The 18,706-nt window shown below is 38.0% G+C and overlaps 1 protein-coding gene across 1 annotated transcript in view; it reads left to right on the forward strand.

The window, feature by feature from the left end:
• Nucleotides 1-243: 243 nt before the first annotated feature.
• The window catches only part of PCDH15 (protocadherin related 15), a gene marked incomplete at its 3' end in the record, with an annotated part of 650,107 nt that continues 631,644 nt past the window's right edge, over nucleotides 244-18,706 (forward strand). Inside the window, exon 1 of the mRNA XM_079793021.1 lies at nucleotides 244-334. The remainder of the gene's footprint in view (nucleotides 335-18,706) is intronic.

Genomic DNA, 18,706 nt, shown 5'->3' on the forward strand with positions numbered 1-18,706 from the left:
TCTTGTGGCAACCATCTTTGACCACATGGGGGCGGCCGTCTCGTGTCTTGGAGTGATGGTCAATTTGCATATTTCTCTTTTATTAGATCGTTTAATTTTCTTTTAATATCACATGTCACAGTCTGCTTATAAAGATGGTTATAGTGATATATTTTAAATGCCTTCTTAAAATCTAATATATTATATAAAAATATTTCTTTCTGTTTTTAAGTGTGCTGATAAGAAGTAAGATAGATGGAAGGAGAAGAAAAGAAGAGTTAGAAACAGAAGTGAAAGGATCATAGTAGTCAGTGAAAGAGATGCCTCCAGAAGAAACCAGACCTAGGAGACAAGGGTAAGAGGAAAAATCCAGCACAATGACAGAAACTTGGAAGGATAAAATCATGCATAGAAATAGTATAACTAGGAAAGCCTCCGCTAAATAGAAGGCTGAAAGAATATAGTCTAATATTATCATATTTAAAAATTTTATAAAAATGCATTACTTTAGTAAAAAGAGTTCAAAACTCAAGCCAGAAGTTTAAAGCTCAGATTTGTATTTGAATTTTTACTTGTAATGCTATCATGTAAGCTTCTCTATGGTCTAAATCAATTAAGTATTCTCATTGATCTGGTTCTCCTTCCTTTAGATAAAGGAGAAAAGCACCCACAATTTAAGTATAAAAGAAAGGTTTACATTAATATTTGAAGATACTGAAAACTGAGTGATTTTGTATATTTATACATGCAGAAATTTTAATTTGATGAACTATTTATTACATGTAATGGACTACATGGTATATAATTTATAATTTAAAGTTTTCAAATAATTTTATTTATATCAAAAACATTCATGTTTCAGAAATGTTCTCATCAATATTCTACTCACCTAGGATTTGTTATGGTTTATTTAGTTGTAAGAGAAAGAAAACCAGCTCAAATAAGCTTAAGGATTAAAAAGTGTAATGAGGACTTACTGAGGCTTAGTGACATCCAGTGACTCAAACAGATTCCTCTTTTGACATGGCTATTATAAATCACGCAGAGAAATAATATAACTGGGAAAGTCTCTGCTGAAGAGAAGGCTGAAGGAATATAGTCTAATATTTGTCAGATTAAAAATTATATAAAAATACATTACTTTATTAAAAAGAGTTCAAAACTCAAGCCAAAAGTTTAAAGCTTAGATTTTTTTTTTGTCCTTCCAAGTTACCTTTGTTGTGCTGGATTCATTCTTTTATCCTTGCCTCCTGGGTCTGGCTTCTTCTGTAGACAAAAAGCCTTGAGGGAATAATCTAGGTAATTGGTCCTACATAGGTCCCATTGTTGTCATCAGTGGTTGGCATGGCACTTGGACAACTATAAGGGCAACAAAGGAAGTGGTTCCAAGGAAACATCAATTAAAAAATAAAAGAAGGGATACTAGACAGAGAAAAGCAACAGTAACTATACACATCTCAATTATTGACATATATATATATATATATATATATATATATATATATATATATATTCTAGTATGTATACATTTCTAATAGAGACCATTTCAAATTGCCCCCCAGATAATATGACAAAACTATCTCAGCTACAACTGAAATAATCCCTGCCTAGGACAGCATTCAATTTTGTGTTTTATATTCCTTATGTATTTTTTCTTCCATCTAAAAGACATTTATTATCACATGTATTGAAAGTTATGGTAATTCTATTAAATGAGAGTTGCTTAATAAAACTCAAACTTACCAAAGCCTTCTCTATCATCAAACAAAATAAAACAAAGTTCAAATAGTAAACGCATTTCCTATTTATGAATTTTATTTTTATTAACATACAATGTTGCAGTGCAGATAACAAAGAGACCATTAGTTAAACTGCTGGATATTGACTTACATCTACAGAGGAGAACTGACTGTGAAGTCATTGGCACTGACCCAAGGCAAAGCCAGGACTTTGAAAGACAGAATACAAAAAGTTCTACGCACAAAAGAAGTGATGGGTTTGTTTAAGGAATCATGGGTTTGTCAGATGGGTGGCACTGTATCTCTATATCTCTATATAAGCCATCGACTATTTCACCAAACCCATTGAATTGATCTGTGTGAACCCATCTTGCCCATTAGGCTGTGTGTTTTTTGTTTAGTTTTTTTTGTTTGTTTGTTTGTTTTTTTAGAAACAATGTCCATGTGTGGCTTGTTCTCACCTTAAGGCAAAAAAAATCTAACAGGAGCAAAGAGCCAAACAAACATGGAGTGCTAGCCCTGCAATCAGGAACTTTCTCTGAATTTACGTATTCAGAAAATCCCTGTGGCTGGTTTCTTATTCTGTACCTGACACTATGGAAGGAATAAGTACTAATAAAATAGATTGGTTCTTTCACTCATGGAGTTTACATAATAGGAAGAAAGCCAGTAACATTTATTTAAAACCCACTATGCTCTATGCTCTGTAGTAAGTAAATACTTTTCCACATTTATAATAATATTCTTAATAACCCAATGAAGAGAGCACTGCTTTATCCTGATGACCCAAGAGATATCTTTAGTTCATTATTACTAATCTTAAGTAGTAGATTATAGAACTAATTTAACTCATTTAAAATGGAAAATACCAGTTAGATTTTTATATATGGGGCTCTGTTTAGATTGATTCATATTTCATACTTATGTTTCATAAGATGCCAATAAGACCTGTAAACATAACATATATCTTATTTATAATCTAAGACCATATATTTTTCTCTTTCCTGCTTTTTATATTCATTCTTCTTTTTCTAAAACATGTCTTTAAGTAATTTTATTCTTCAATTATTATCCTTTGCACTGAGGCATGACTATATAATGGATCTGACTGGAGTTGAAGCATTAAGCATTTAAATAATGGAGCATATTAACTCAAGAAAATTTATGCTGTATTTTAGCTAGAGTAAATTTAATAAATTTTACTCTCTAGACAAATCCATATTATATTAAGATATGTTTTTAAGAAAAAAAACAAATTAATAATTTCCTGAGCTCGGCACTTCATGAAAAAAATTAAACTGACATTGACAATGCTTTCTATGTAAAATAAATCTGTAAGGGTAAACAAACATGCCAAATAATTTTACCTTAATCTCCTTAAAATATTTCTCAGATTTTAGTCTCAATCTTGGAAGAACATATATATGTGAATTGGCTGGGTAATATTTTCCTTTAATTGTATAAACAACAGTACAGTATAAATGATTATATAAAGTATTTTGAAAAGAACTGAAATAGACATATGTCATGCTATCTTGGCATTGGAATGTAAATTAATAAAATCTGCTAAAGTATAATTTTTAAAAAAAATGATACACTAATAATAAATTATAAATATCAGTGTCAAAATTTCTTGATTAAATTTTCTTTCTAGTGAAAATGTATTTCTGCATTATCAAGCAAAATTAAAATAAAAATATCTTTAATTGAAATGCAGTTGATCCTTGAAAAACAGAGGAGGTCAGGGGTTCCAACCTAACTTGTGCAGTCACAAATATGGTTGACTAGAAGCTTTACTGACGCCATAAACAGTTGGTTTGCCCATATTTTGGCATTATATGTATTATATGCTATATTTTTACAATATAGTAAGCCAAGGAAAAGAAAATATTATTAAGAAAATCGTAAGGAAGAGAAAATGCACTGGCAGTATTTATTGAAAAACAATCTGCATATAAGCAGACATGTGCAATTTAAACCCATGTTGGTAAAAGTACAACTGTAACTTGATGTGTATCATAGTAATGGTACATATTGCTGTTAGTCCACCAAGGCTTGATAGTGATTTTATTTTGAGTATCCTAGGGTCAAATTATACTTAGTTTGATGTGATATTGTATATTTTTAATATGAATTGCAAGCCATGGAAAAAAAAAAGTAGTAGATCCATTATTTGCTAAAGAGTATCTACCAAGAAGAACAATAATGCATCCTTGGCTCAAGGTTGATTGCACTATCTCAATCCACTAGAACAATGATGGGCAACTTTTTGAGCTTGGTGTGTCAAACTTCGCCAAAAAACTGAGCATAACTCGGGTAGTGTGTCACTTTGAGGAAAAAACATTACTTCGCAAATGTTTCATCCTCAGGAGCAGCAAATGTTTCATCCTCAGCATGCGGCCGCCTCAGCGGCCGCGTGTCATCAGAAATGGCTACGTGTGTCAATGCTGACTCACGTGTCATAGGTTCACCATCACTGCACTAGAATATCACTCTCAAACTAGAATTTTATAAAGAACCAGGGGCCCAGTGCACGAAGATTCATGCACAGGGGGTGGGGCCCTCAGCCCGACCTGCACCCTCTCCAATCTGGGAGCCCTCAGGGGAGCCCTCTCCAATCCGGGAGTTTCTGTCTTTGCAATCATATGAGCGAATTGTCTGAGACCCCGAGCCAGTTTGGTTTGTTGCTCACAGAATAATAGAGGCTTTTTTTTCTCTTTGCTTCATTGGTGGAGATTTCCTGGACGTTTTAGGATATCTTTCCTTTAATTTTTCCTAGACACTCTGATTTTACTTATGTCTCTCACCTTTGCTTTCCCTCCATCCCCCACCACAACAGTAACTTGCTCCAGGCTCACTTTGCTCTAGTGTCTAGGAGATCCCTCTGCCACCAGAACGACGATTCCCAGCATTCCTGGTGCTCCCTGTGCTCTGGGCTTCCACTTGTGGTCCTGGGGCTGCCACCAGAACTACTATTCCCAGAATTCCTGATGCTCCCTGTACTCCCTTCCTGCTCTGTCTCCATCCCAGGGCCTCCTGCTCTGCCAAGTCCTCCAAGCCGCCAGCTCTCCATCTCTGCTCTCCGTCTGGCAGCTTGGGGAGCCAAGTTCCCCAAGCTACTCCACTCTCCGCTGGCTCTCCCACTCTGCTCTCCGCCCAGCACCTGTGTATGCAAATCAACCTGCCATCTGTGTCGGGTTAATTTGCATACTCACTCCTGATTGGCTGGTGAGCATAGCATAAGTATGGCCAATTTACATGGTTCTCTTTTATTATATAGGATCATTGCCCTTTGCAACAACATGGGTGGGGATCTTAAGAATATCATGCCAAGTGAAATATGTAAGACAGAAAATATCAAGAACAGTATGATTTTACTCATATGTGAGTTATAAAACTGAAAGCAACAAATGAACAAACAAGACAAACAAACAAAATTACATGGACATAGACAAAACAATATGGTGGTTGTCAGAGAGAAAGGGGGATGGGGAAGGGGGAGGTAGTAAAGGGGAAAGGGTGTCAAATATATGGTGATGCAAGGATAGTAAACAAAAACACATTTGAAACTTTTATACTTTTATTATTTAATGCCACCCCAATAAATTTAATTTAAAACGCTTAAAAGCAATTTTCTGGTGTTTTTAGTCTAAAGAATATAATCAAGATTCTATATTAAAGAATATAGAATATATTTGGACATGACCAGTCTTGTCCAAAACCCCTAGTATATTACTCAGTCTGCCACTTTATTTGACAGTAAAGTTCTGGGTAATAAACTTCAAATACAGAGCAGATTAGGGAAATGAGCCAGTACCCTAGTGCTGAGGTCACCTTTTCTGCTCAGGGACAATCTATCAAGGGAGACCATTTTAGCCATTTCTTAGTATGAAGTGTATCAGTATATTGCTTCTTGCTATTCAGAGAGCTTTTACATCTATATCATCCTTAAAATAGTACAGTGGCAAGGAAGACAAATGTTCTTAAGTTGTATTAAAAAAATGAAGAGAGAAATTATGTGACTTGTTAAGATCAAATAAATAGTTGGGGTGAAAATATAATTCAAATGCCATTTTAATTCATGCCTCCCTTTTATTAATCAATACCAACCAATATCCCCTAATACTCACTGTATCTAAATAATATGAATTCCATATATTTAACATACATAAATGGGATATAATGTGGATAACTCTTCACTTAAGTATATCACTACTATGTGATAAATATTAGGCAGTCAGTATATGGCTGCTAGATTCAAAACTAACCTTTGAAATAACATTATGAGTGTATTTATGGGATGGATTTTTAAAGATCCTTTTGTGTTTCCCTATGTCTCTGTTGCTAATTTATTTGAACCCAAATACTGGGTTTACTTCTATATGAATTACTGGTATACACCTATTTTACATATCAGACTATGCACTACCCCTCATATTTTTCAACCATGTATGTCATTGATTACAAGGGATGATAGATGAGAAAGTTTGGATGAAATGTAAATCCCTCATGACTGCCGAAAAAACAGCAGGATACCAATGCTTTTCTGTCAGTTGGCTATAACATTTTTATTGTTTACAAATCCTAAAGATGCATCAGCAACATTTTGTTTGGAGCAGAGAAGACATCAAAGAATGTAATAGAATCAGGCAGTTCAATGTATTCCTTGAGGGATTTGTATACCTGGTAAAGACTGTAAAGCAAGAAAGATTTGTATGACACAAAGGAAAGATTGTATTATTCTTCAAGGTTTTTAAAGGAGAATTAATTTTATACAACTTCTGCAACAATTGCTAGTGCTTATACATAGTCTTAGTAATACAGATGTATCTGCAAAGCAAACTAAAAGTACTAGAAATCTTCTTTAATTTCCATTTCTCCAGATAAAATATTTTAAATAATTGTTTTATAATGAAACAAGCCTTTTCTAGGCCTTTTATTAATTACTAGTAGCCCATTTGCAGGAAGAATCCTGCAAGCGGCCGCTGCGGCTGCATATGCTGCCACTGCCGCCGCCATTGTGGCCACCGCGCCTGCACCCGCGCGCTGCTGCTGCCCGCCCCGCCCAGCCCCACCCCACCCCGCCCCACCCCGCTCCACCCCGCCCGGGCTTTCTCTCTGGCAACCACCTTGCTTTCTGCTTTTCCTCCCTCTTCTAAGTTGTCTTCAGTCTTCACTCCTCCCTCCCTCAGTGTATGCAAATTAACCGCCATCTTTGTTGGGTAATTTGCATACTCGTCCTGATTTGCTGGCGGGTGTGGCTTTGGCTGGTGGGTGTGGCTTGGGTGTAGCGAAGGTGCGGTCAATTTGCATATTACTGTTTTATTAGGTAAGATAGGCTTTGAAAGAAGACCATGAGACTTATTGGTACTATGTAAAATTTTCTTAATTGTACTAAGAACATGTTATCCTTCATAAAATATATGCACAAAGTTTTATGACTAAACTAGAGGCCCAGTGCAGGAAATTTGTGCACGGGGAGGGGGGTGTCCCTCAGCCCCGCCTGCACCCTCTCCAGTCTGGAACCCCTTGAGGGATGTCCTACTGCCCATTTAGGCCTGATCCTGGTGGGCAGTCGGACATCCCTCTCAGAATTGAGGACTGCTGGCTCAAAACTTCTTGCCTGCCTGCCTGCCTGATTGCCCCTAACTGCTTCTGCCTGCCAGCCTGATCACCCCCTAACCACTCCCCTGCCATCCTGATCTACGCCTAACTGCTTCCCTGCCGGCCCGATTGCCCCTAACTGCCATCCCCTGCAGGCCTGTTCCCCCACAACTGCCCTCCCCTTCAGGCCTGTTCCCCGCCAACTGTCATCCCCTGCAGGCCTGGTCCCCCCTAACTGCCCTCCCCGGCTGGCCTTATTGCCCACAACTGCCCTCCCCTGCTAGCCATCTTGTGTCCACATGGGGGCGGCCACCTTGTGTGTTGGAGTGATGGTCAATTTGCATATCACCTCCTTATTATATAGGATGTAATCACTTTTTCAGTATATAGCTCCTTTGGTCACTCTTTATCCCTGCTTTACATTCCTTCATCTGCCCTCACCCCCTTTCCCTCTTGTAATCTCCATACTGCTGTCTGTGTCTATGAGGTTTTTGTTTTTGTTTTTTGCTTAATCCCTTCACCTATTTCACCCAGATCCCCAACCCCTCTCCCCTCTGACAGCTATTACCACCTTTTAAAAGCTCCCTATAAAATTTCATTAACCAATGGAACCCAATAAATTCAATAAAAAAGCTTTTGCTAATATAATGGGAGGTGATAAAAATATTCATTAGTTCTGAATATTTTCTTTATGTTGATTATGGAGAGTTAGCATCTTTTGCCTTCTAGATTGGGAAAGAAAACACTGTAAACATAACTAATTCTGCCTCCTTGATATAATATGGAAAGCTCTAGACAGGAATTTAAGAGACCTGTCAATTCTTGACTTTGAAATTTTCTCGATAGCAAATTGGCTAAATTTTTCTAACATAGAGTGATGAACTAGACTGTTTTATAAGGTCCTTACTAGGTACAAAATATTATGTTTCAAATTTCTAAGCTCTTTCTTTGTGCTAGATACCTTTTAGTATTTGAAAATATCTGAATATTATTGTCAGTTATATGCTCACAGGTCCCATCTGTTTGTGCATAGTTTATAAGCAAATTTCAAAGCACACCTGTTTGAACAACAGCAAGATATAGTGGAACAATCATGGACTTAGAATTGCACAAGCCTAATTATGAATTCTGGCACTCCTACCAAGTAGTTGAATGTATCAGGGAAATTTTTAAGCACCTTGAGGCTCAGTTTTAATTCTTTAGCATATTAGGGATAATAATTATTATCTGGCAAGATTGTAAAGAATAAATGAGCTAGTGTGCTTATTTATGGAATGCTCCTTACTATTTCTGAATGATACTTTCAAGCCCACCTATGTAATTTAAAAATATTTTGAAATTATTAATATTCAAAAAGTTCAAAAATACTTAGTGTAGTATTTAATAGAGACTGTATGTCCCTAAGTGTTATTAACTCTCTTGCTATTTCTCTTTAATGTCCTTTTAACCCTCTTGTTTATTATAAAGACATCAAATTTTCATCACTGTTGCCATTGAATGTAGACCTGATATTTTTAAGCAAGTATAAACTAGATATAACCATAAATAAAATTGTGAAATTACTAAATTTTTATTCCTGGTAATGATGATTGACTTGGGAAAACATTTTAAATTTTAAGTATTCTCAATCTTTTGTTATGTAAATTAATAAAAATTTAGATATGATTGGATATGCAACAAATACAAGACTGTGACAGTATTTTTTACCAGTTTTCTTTACTCTAAATAAAATAGCATTCTATTTGCATTAAGTACCAACAATGTTTATATTGATTTAAAGTAGCATAAAATGATGGTAATTCATAGCAAATATTGTTTGAATTATCTCCAAAATTATTGATTTTTTAAAATTGAAGTTAAAATAAGAAAAGCTAAAATTAGAAAAAAAATCTCCAGTATGAATAATACAGTGAAGTTAATTCTTTATAATTTACTTAATTCATCACAGTGGAATTGTAAACACTCATTGCCAAATGTTTGCCTAATTGATCTGTATTCATTGAGGAGACTGTATTCTTTAGCTAGTCGACTAGCTTGATTAAAGAGGACTAACTATTGTGGTGGTGATTAGTTATTTACCTTATCTTAAACTTTTATTTATCTTGTGGATAAGCTAAGAATGTTGCATTAAAAACATGAGCTATTGCTTTCAAATTACCAATAGAATAAAGTAGTTTTTTAAAGTTAAAATATATAAACTGTAAAAAGAGATATAATCAATTATCTTGAGAGAAAGTGGTTGAGGAATTAATTTATCCAACCATATTTTCAATTATCCTAAAATAAAGACAGAAAAAAAAAGAGGAAGGAGGGAAGGAAGGGAAGAAAAAAGAAAGGAAAGAGAGAGCAAAGAAAGAGATGGCACATTGCATTTATCTGGGTAGTAGTAACTTTGATAATAAGGTAATGATATTAATATTTATTACTAACTAGGGGCCCAGTGAAGAAATTCTTGCACCTTGAAAGGAACTGTGGGCCGCAAGGCCACACTAGGCACAGGGGGTGGGTGTCATCCCATCCTCTGCGCCCCTGCCTGGCCACTCCCACCACGGCCCCCGGTCCCCTCTCTGCCTGCAGCCCACCCCTCCGGAGAGGGGGAGGTTGAGAAGCCCTCAGGGGTGATTGGGGCTGGTAGCCACCACTCACACTCACTGACGGCGCTGAGAGATCAGGGCCAGCACCGGGCGACAGCAGCAGGTGTGAGCTGTCAGCTGTGGGTGCAAGTGGGGCCAGCACCAGCAGTGGGTGTTAGCAGTGGCTCCGGCACCAGCAGCAGGTGCAAACAGGGCTGTCACCCACATCGGGTGCGAGCAGCGGCTCCATCACCTGCAATAGGTACAAGTGGGGCCAGTGCCGGCAGCAGGTGCGAGCGCAGGGCGAGACCGCAGTGCTTGGGAGCAAAGATTTTTCAGTAACCACCAGAGGCTCATCCTGATGACAGCCACCTGTGACCTGCCTTGGTCTGGCGCCCCTGCTCACCTGCTCCACCATCCTGCTGTGGCTGATGCCCGCCATGTTCTGCACTCTGCTGCCTGCTGCCAATGCCTGCCATGTTCCACATGCGCCCTCTGGTGGTCAGCGCACATCACAGCAACTGGTTGTTCAGTTGTTTGGTTTTTCCTCGTTTGGTCTATTTGCATATTAGGGAGCACTGACACCCCTTCCATCCAACACACACACACACACACACACACACACACACACACACACATACAGACACACACACACACAGCTTTCTTTAGTATATGAGTAAACTGAGATCAGAGAAGTTAAAAATAGATGGGGATTAACCAAAGAACATGTATTCATATATAATAACCCATGGACACAGACAGTCGTGCCCTGAAGGCATGGGGAGGGTGTGGGTGCAACATGGACAGGGTCAATGGGGGGGTAAAAGAGGACATCTGTAATACTTTCAACAATAAAGACCTATTTTTAATAAATAGATGTTCAAAGTCACTAATCTAGGTAGTGGTAAAACTAGGTTCAAACTCAGATCTGTGTTACTCCAGAGACCGTGATTTTATCTGTACAGTACAGGCTTGGTAGTAATCATTTACTGAAGAAAAACCAAAACAAAACAAACACCTAGGTTTTTAAACTTCAAACTTTGCTACCACACATTTATTGTGTCAATTTCATTGACCTTTCTGACCTTTGCTTAAAGGTACAATAAAATTGAATAATAAGCAAAAATACTTGGAAAGAAGTGCCTGGCTGATTAAATATTCTGTGTATATCTAAGAAGAATGTATAGAGCCAATTTGAAGAGCTTCCAAGAAAGAATAGCCATTAAAATGAGTAAGTGGAGCTCTGGATTTTACAAAAGGAACCAGAGAAGCTATAATATTAAAATATTTCAAATATAAATTATCTTCTTGTAAGCAGGCCAAAGAATAGCTGGAGTTTTGGATTCTTCTAATATGCTCCTTAGTGTTAATGGCGTGAACTTCTACTATAATTTAGCATCCAGGAAATAGTTTATTTAAAACCAACTACTTTAAAATGTATGACTTCTTAGTTTTGAAAATAAGTTTCTGCAAATTATAATCATTATTGTCATCAAATCATTACATTTTATTTATGTTTCTTAAATAAAAAGTTATTTGTGTAGTTACTAAAGCACCATTGTAAATGGGGAAACGTTGGTCTGAGAATTATAAGGTTGTTTTGTTTGTTTGTTTCTATACAGTATATTTTTACTTATTTCAAAGAGGAAGGGAGAGGGAGAGAGAGATAGCAACATCAGTGATGAGAGGGAATTATCTATCTGCTGCCTCCTGCAAGGCCCCTACTGGGGATCCACAACCCAGGCATGTGCCCTCTCCAGAAATCACACCAGCAATCTCTTGGTTCCTAGGTCCATGCTCAACCATGGAGCCACACCAACCAGGCTATTAGGTTGTTTTTTATTGGCACATCTAACTAGTCCTTACTTCCTGAAACACTTTCATATTTACTATGTTAATTTTGTGATTTTGGTCAAGGTATCCTTACAGACATTAATGTTTGCTGATTTCTTTTCAGCTTTTGGAAAATAACGGGGACAGAATAGTTCCCTCAAGGTACAATTTTTCACAAAGAAACAAAAATAGCTGGCTTAACACACACACATACTGAAAGAGAGAGAGGGAGAGAAAGAGAGAGAGAAAAGAGAGAGAGAGAGAGAGAGAGAGAGAGAGAGAGAGAGAGAGAGAGAGAGAGAGAGAGAGAGAGAAACAGAGAAGAATTAATACACAAACTCATGGTCAAGGGCATGGAATCAATGCATCTTATCTGTCTAACCAGGAATAATGATACATTAAATGGTGTGAGGGTAACATTTAAAAGCTAAATATTCCAGTTCAGGAATGCTTTCCAAACCTGTACTTAAACATTACAAACAAAGAAGATGATACTTGCAGGGCATACTAAGGAAAATGTCTGTGCCTGTTTACATCAGCGGTATCTGGTATAGTATTCTGGCAGCCTAAGGCCTTGTTGAGCCCTGATTAAAATCTTCTGAATGGCATTAAGGTTCACATGAAACCCATTCTTAGCATATCTTAGAATCAAGAAAACAAATCTTATAATTCATTGTTTTGTCTTTATTATACCTTTTTAAAAAATATTTCATTTACCTTTCAATTAAGGACCTAAAATACTCTGAGAGCCCATGGACTGTGGACTGTGATCCCTTTAAGTCTTTATTTTTAAAGTTTATTTCCATAAATACTTGTTAAGTATTATTTGCCACATACTGTGCAAGGTGCTGGCAAGACCAATGTTAGAGGGGAAAAGAACAAGGATACTGTTCTTACTAAAGCTTACATTCAGGATGGAGGAGGGGTGAGGACCAGACAATAGTCCAAAAATACAACCTAAATGAACTCTTAGGACAAGTGTTATAAAGGAGCGTCACACAATGGAGGGAGGAGTTTTTGGACTGAGGAACACTAGACACTCAGTTATTTCAAAAATAGAATGTAACCAATGACTGGTTTTACCTTTAAAAACGACTTGGTCTTCTTGGCAGAAGGGTGATTCATATGCTTTTAGAGTCCATGTAAATTCCTTAGTGGTTGCATTTTGAAATTATATGACCAGAACATTATCATATGCCATTTCACTGAAAATGGACTCCTTCATGGCCTAGTGAGTTATTTGAAGATTTTATGGAAATGTATTTCAATGTTGGCACAATTTAATTAACTAGTATCTTCTAAATTTTAATTCTAAAATGTGTGATAATACTTCATTTCTTGGAACATTTTCTTTTATTTTGGGCTAAGAAATTCTAAGTAGACTGTTTAATGGATTCTTACAGAGAACATGATAGATTGATTACTTTGTCCACTTGCTTATTATTCTTTAAGTCTTCGGATGACTTAATTGTATCTGATACTTTAGGAAAACCGTGTGTAGGGAAACATGCAAGAAGAGGAATCCTAGGACCACCATTCACCTGCTTGCAAGGTTGACCCCATGGATGGTGTTGGAGAACTTGGATTTCTTGACAGTTCTCATGATAACTGAAAAGTGTGGCTCATAGTTACATAAATTGTACTAACAATGTGAATTTGACTAAACACCTATGTGCCTTCTCAGAGTCTGGGATTTTTTTTTTATGTGCTAGGACATGAGCATTAATTTTCTAATGAGCTTCTCTGATGAACTAAATTTCACTCCTGTTGTTACAACTCATTGCTGAAGGATTTACCTACATCTGTTGGGCTCCAATGGGGCAGGATTCTTGGAAGCTTGCACCTGGTGTCCTCTAAACTTTGCCTATGTGCCTTGTCCCTTTGCTGATTTTTGCTTTGCATCCTTTCACTGCAATGAATCACAGCCGTGCATATGCTGAGTTTTGTGAGTTTCAGTGAATCATTGAATCTGAGAGAGGCCTTGGGAACCTCTAACACACACAGGAAAGATAAATATTTTTATGCAATACTAGTTGTGATCTCAAAGAGGATATAGTCTTATTTGTACATGAGACTCAGAAGCAAAACCTTGTAGATCAGTGGTTCTCAACCAACAGCAATGTTGCCCAAAGGGGACATTTGGCAATAGTATCTGGAGAAATTTTCAGTCATCACAACTGGGAAAGGGGGAGTCATTCAGTGGGCAGAGAGAGGCCAGGGATGGTGTTGAGGTGTTAATTCTACAATGTGTAGGACATCCTCTACTACAAAGAATTATGTGGCCAAAAATGTCCATAGTTCTGTGCTTGAGAAACCTCATATACGAATGCAAGATAATAGTCAATTAAATATCAAAACAAAAAATGTGGAAAATAAGTACAAAGGCAGAATGCACAAAGGGAAAATAATTTAATCTGAATTGAAGTTGCTACCAAGCCGAAAACTCTTTAGAATGCTTATGAAACTACTGGAGACCTGAATATGCATATCCCTCTCAAATAGTTTGTATAACTACATTACCCTCAGTGTTTAATGAATGGATTGTTTGAAATATAGAATGTCGTTTTCAATAGGAATAGGAGCAAAATTACCCTCTGGCAAGATGTGTACAACTCCACTACTACTTTAAATTATAGTATGTAAATATTACACAAATGTCTTACTGTTGCTAGCAAGAAATGTATTTGGAACACATAGTTTCAGATACCTATTATCTCTGCTGCAATTCTGGCAGTGGTTCTGAAAATTACACTCTTCATATTAACAAGAAATGGGCAATAAAGAGATTACCTTACATTAATCCTTCACATCTTAAAACAAATTCTTACATTCTGGAGAATAATATTATAAATGACAATGGTAGGGTTCTGGGGACAAAATAAATACATAAGAGTCACTTAGACTTTAACTGTGTCAAGAAATAGGTTATTCTCAAGATGTCAGTATGGTGGGTTTAGGGGGATAGAAAATGAGATAAGGCTTCCTATGCTTCTAGATCAATAAAAAGTTGCTCTCAATTTTAAGTTAGATAGGAGTGTGACATAAAATCTTAAGAAAATGAGAGGTGTCTGGCTGGTGTTGCTTAGTGGTTGAGCAGTGAACTATGAACCAGGAGGCCATGGTTTGATTCCCAGTTAGGGCCCATGCCTGGGTTGTGGGCTTGATACCCAGGGATGAATGCAGAAGGCAGCTAATCAATGATTCTCTCTCATAATTAATGTTTCTGTCTCTCCCTCTCCCTTCCTCTTTGAAATCAAAAAATATATTTTAAAAATAGGAGGGAATAGGAATTCTTAGGGTCTACTATATGTATTCTAAAAAAACTGTTGATATATGTAATATACTAGAGGTCTGGTGCATGAAAATTCATGCACTGGAGGGCAGGGGATCCCTCAGCCCGACCTGCCCCTTCTTACAGTCTGGGAGCCCTCACGAGTGGGAGGCGACCGACCATGCCACACCTGCTGCCCCAGCAAGGCTGAGGGGACTGGGCACCGCCATCTGATGGCTGTGGGTGCCACCATATTTGAGGGTGTGACAGCCAATTAGCATATTCCCTCCTTATTGGCTATGGGAACCACCATCTGTGTGAGGGTGTGATGGTCAATTAGCATATCTCATCTTTATTAGATAGGATATGGACATTTTGAGAGAGGGTAAGTCAGAAATTCACTATAGTGTGTGTGTGTGTGTGTGTGTGTGTGTGTGTGTGTGTGTGTGTTCTCTGGGCAATGAAATTGTACCACATGAACCTTGGAATCCATCCATGGCATGAGAGAGCAATATCCTGTAGATATTGTTGTTTGCTGATAGTTCGAGCAAATTAAGCATTTTGGAGTCAGATCTGGAGTCAAATTCCAGTGTTTCTACTTAATCTGTGACTTGAGATATGTTAAGTTGATTGATCTGAATTTGAATCTTCATAATTTGTAAAATTGTTGTGTAGTTATTAGGGGAAAGTATGGAAGTTTGAAGTGGAATTCAAAGTAAGTGCTTAATATCATATTTAGCTCTTGTTCTCTTGCTGACATTTTCCCACTCAAATGATGCACTGGAATGAAAAGAGAAGTATGGAATACATTCAGCACTTTCTGGAAAACTGAGTTCTGTCATTTATCTTTGTGGATACATGGGAAAGGGAGCACATGGGATTCAATGACTTAAGGGTAACAGAAGCTGACAGGCAGAAAGAAACTTAGTTCACCCCAATCACTCTTGGAAGTGGGCTCCTCACTTAGAATAAGTGATATTTTGAAATAGTCAAAAAATGGATGAGAGTGATCATATAGCAGAGGATCAAGAAAGTGGCATAGGTAAACAAAGTAGTTCTTTGCCTCTTCCTACAACCCAATCAAATTTACAATTAAACCATAGGACAGCCATCATTCAGAAATCTGGCTGAATGGAAGATGTATAACTAGAGAATTAAAGAAGAAGCCACATTGAGACTGTTAGGAGGCCATAGGCATGGAACAGGCTAATTAAAAACCCATGTGTGGCTTTTTTCTTTAATTGGGAGAAATATCTTGGCTGCAGAGGCCCCCCATGAGGAACAAGGGTCCCGACCAGACCCCTCAGCTCAGGGTTCCAGTGCCTGGAAGAGAAGTCCCTGTAACTTTGGGTGATAAAAACCAGCAGAGACTGTGGCTGAGAAAGACGAAGGCTGCTAGAGTCCCAGTCAGCTCCTCCTAAAGGGCTGGTGCAGGGACTTACTTGGACTCACTCTCTCTGAGTGTCAGTGCTGGGGCAGCAACTTGAAAGGATCTAGGGGCATATGGGAAGGAACAAAATTGTCTGGCATCAGAGCAAGAACTAGGGGGCAGCTTTCTCCCCAATGAAAGTGCTGGCAGAGATCATTGTTCCTTTGCTGAGGCCTCCCCCACCACAGTGATGAACAGCAGTCACCATATCTGAGTCTCCATCAGCCTGGCCCACACTATTCTCCCCTTCCTGGTGAGTCCCTGAGACCCCGCCCCACCCAATTTTCAGCCCCACCCAAGCTGCTTACAGTCACTTTTCCATATGAATGGCTGTCCTGACTCAAGCCTCAGACTTCCATAAAATCTCTCAAACAAACAGCAGCTGGCCTCAGCCTGTCCCATTCCTCTTGATAAATTGCTCCAGGCCCAGCACTAGCAGCAACCTACCTTGGTTCACAGCTTGGCCTCTGCTCGACACTTACAGGCCCAACAGAAGTAGCAGCCATATGGGTGGTCACTAGTGGGACACAGGCAGTAGATGACTTTGCACCACCCTGGCGGTCAGCTTCAGACCATGCCAAATGACAACCCTACCAAATCCACAAGTGACACACTCAAGGGGGAGACTTGGTGAGCACCAAAGCCCCATTGAAGCAAGTCCTGCTCCATAGTGGTGCTCCTGCACAGCGACTCTTCCACTGTAGTCGCTGCTTGTCTGCAACTACATTGGCCTAGGGGCCAATCCATCCCAGTGACACCAACATCAGTCAAGGTTCAACTACAACAGACAGTGCACACAGCCCTTACAAGGGGACACCTAGAGTGCCCAGCTCAGGTGACTGGGGAGGCTGAGCCACTGGACCCTATAGGACACCTACTACACAATGCCGCTTTACCAATTCCAGAGACATAGCAGCTCTACCTAATAATATAAATAAACATAGTGAAGCATCCAAAATGCAGAAACAATTAAACATGTTGCAAATGAAAGAACAGAAGAAATCTCCAGAAAAGGAACTGAATGAAATAGAAGCAAGCAAACTACCAGATACAGAGTTCAACACAATGGTTATAAGGATGCTCAAGGAACTTAACAAGAACTTCAAGGAACTTAGTGAGAACATCAAAGACATAAAAAAAGGACCAGTTAATAATCAATGATACACTAACTGAAATGAAGAATAATTTACAGGGAATCAACAATAGGATAGAGGACACTGAGAATCAAATCAGTAATTTGGCATATGAAGAAGCAAAAAACATCCAATCAGAAGAGCATAAAGAAAAAAAGAATAAAAAAAATAGTGTAAGGTGCCTCTGGGACAATCTTAAGTGTGCCAACATTTGCATCAAAGGGGTACAGGAAAAAGAAGAGAGGGAGCAAGAAATTGAAAACTTATTGGAAAAAATGACAGAAAACTTTCTTTACCTGGTGGAAGGAATAGACATTTAAGTTCAGGAAACATAAAGAGTCCCAAACAAGATGAAACCAAAGAGACACACACCAAGACACATCATAATTAAAATGACAAAGGTTAAAGACAAAGAGAGAAACTTAAAAGCAACAAGAGAAAAGCAGCAAGTTCCCTACAAGGGAGCGCCCATATGACTGTCAGCTGATTTCTCAACAGAAACTTTACAGGCCAGAAGGGAGTGACAAGAAATATTCAAAGTAATGGAAAGCAAGGCCCTACAATCAAAATTATGCTACCCAGCAAAGCTATCATTTAGAATTGCAGGACATTAAAGAGCTTCACTAACAAGAAAATGTTAAAGGAGTCCATCACCACCAAACCAGTATTATATGAAATGTTAAAGGGTTTTCTTGAAGAAGAAGAAGAAGAAGAAGAAGAAGAAGAAGAAGAAGAAGAAGAAGAAGAAGAAGAAGAAGAAGAAAGATTTAAAAATATGAACAATAAAATGGCTATAAATACATATCTATCGATAATTGAATCTAAAAATCAAAATAAATGAACAAGGAATCTACTGAACCAAATAAACTGATGAATAAAATAGAGGCATGGAAACATGGAACAGACTGATGAATCTCATGCATTACCTATGGACACAAACAATAGGGTGATGAAGGCCATGGGTGGAGCGGGAACCAGGTTGAGGGAGGTAATAGGGGGAAAACAAGAAGTATCTGTAACACTCTCAACAATAAAGAGTTAAAAAATGGATGAGACACTGCTCAAAAATAACTGTTTTCAGTGAATAAAAATCAGCACAGACTTCTCCATGGCTGGAAATTAAGGTCTCCATGAAATAGTCCTAG

Source organism: Cnephaeus nilssonii (assembly GCF_951640355.1).
Source record: "Cnephaeus nilssonii genome assembly, chromosome: 16".
Lineage (NCBI taxonomy): Eukaryota > Metazoa > Chordata > Mammalia > Chiroptera > Vespertilionidae > Cnephaeus > Cnephaeus nilssonii.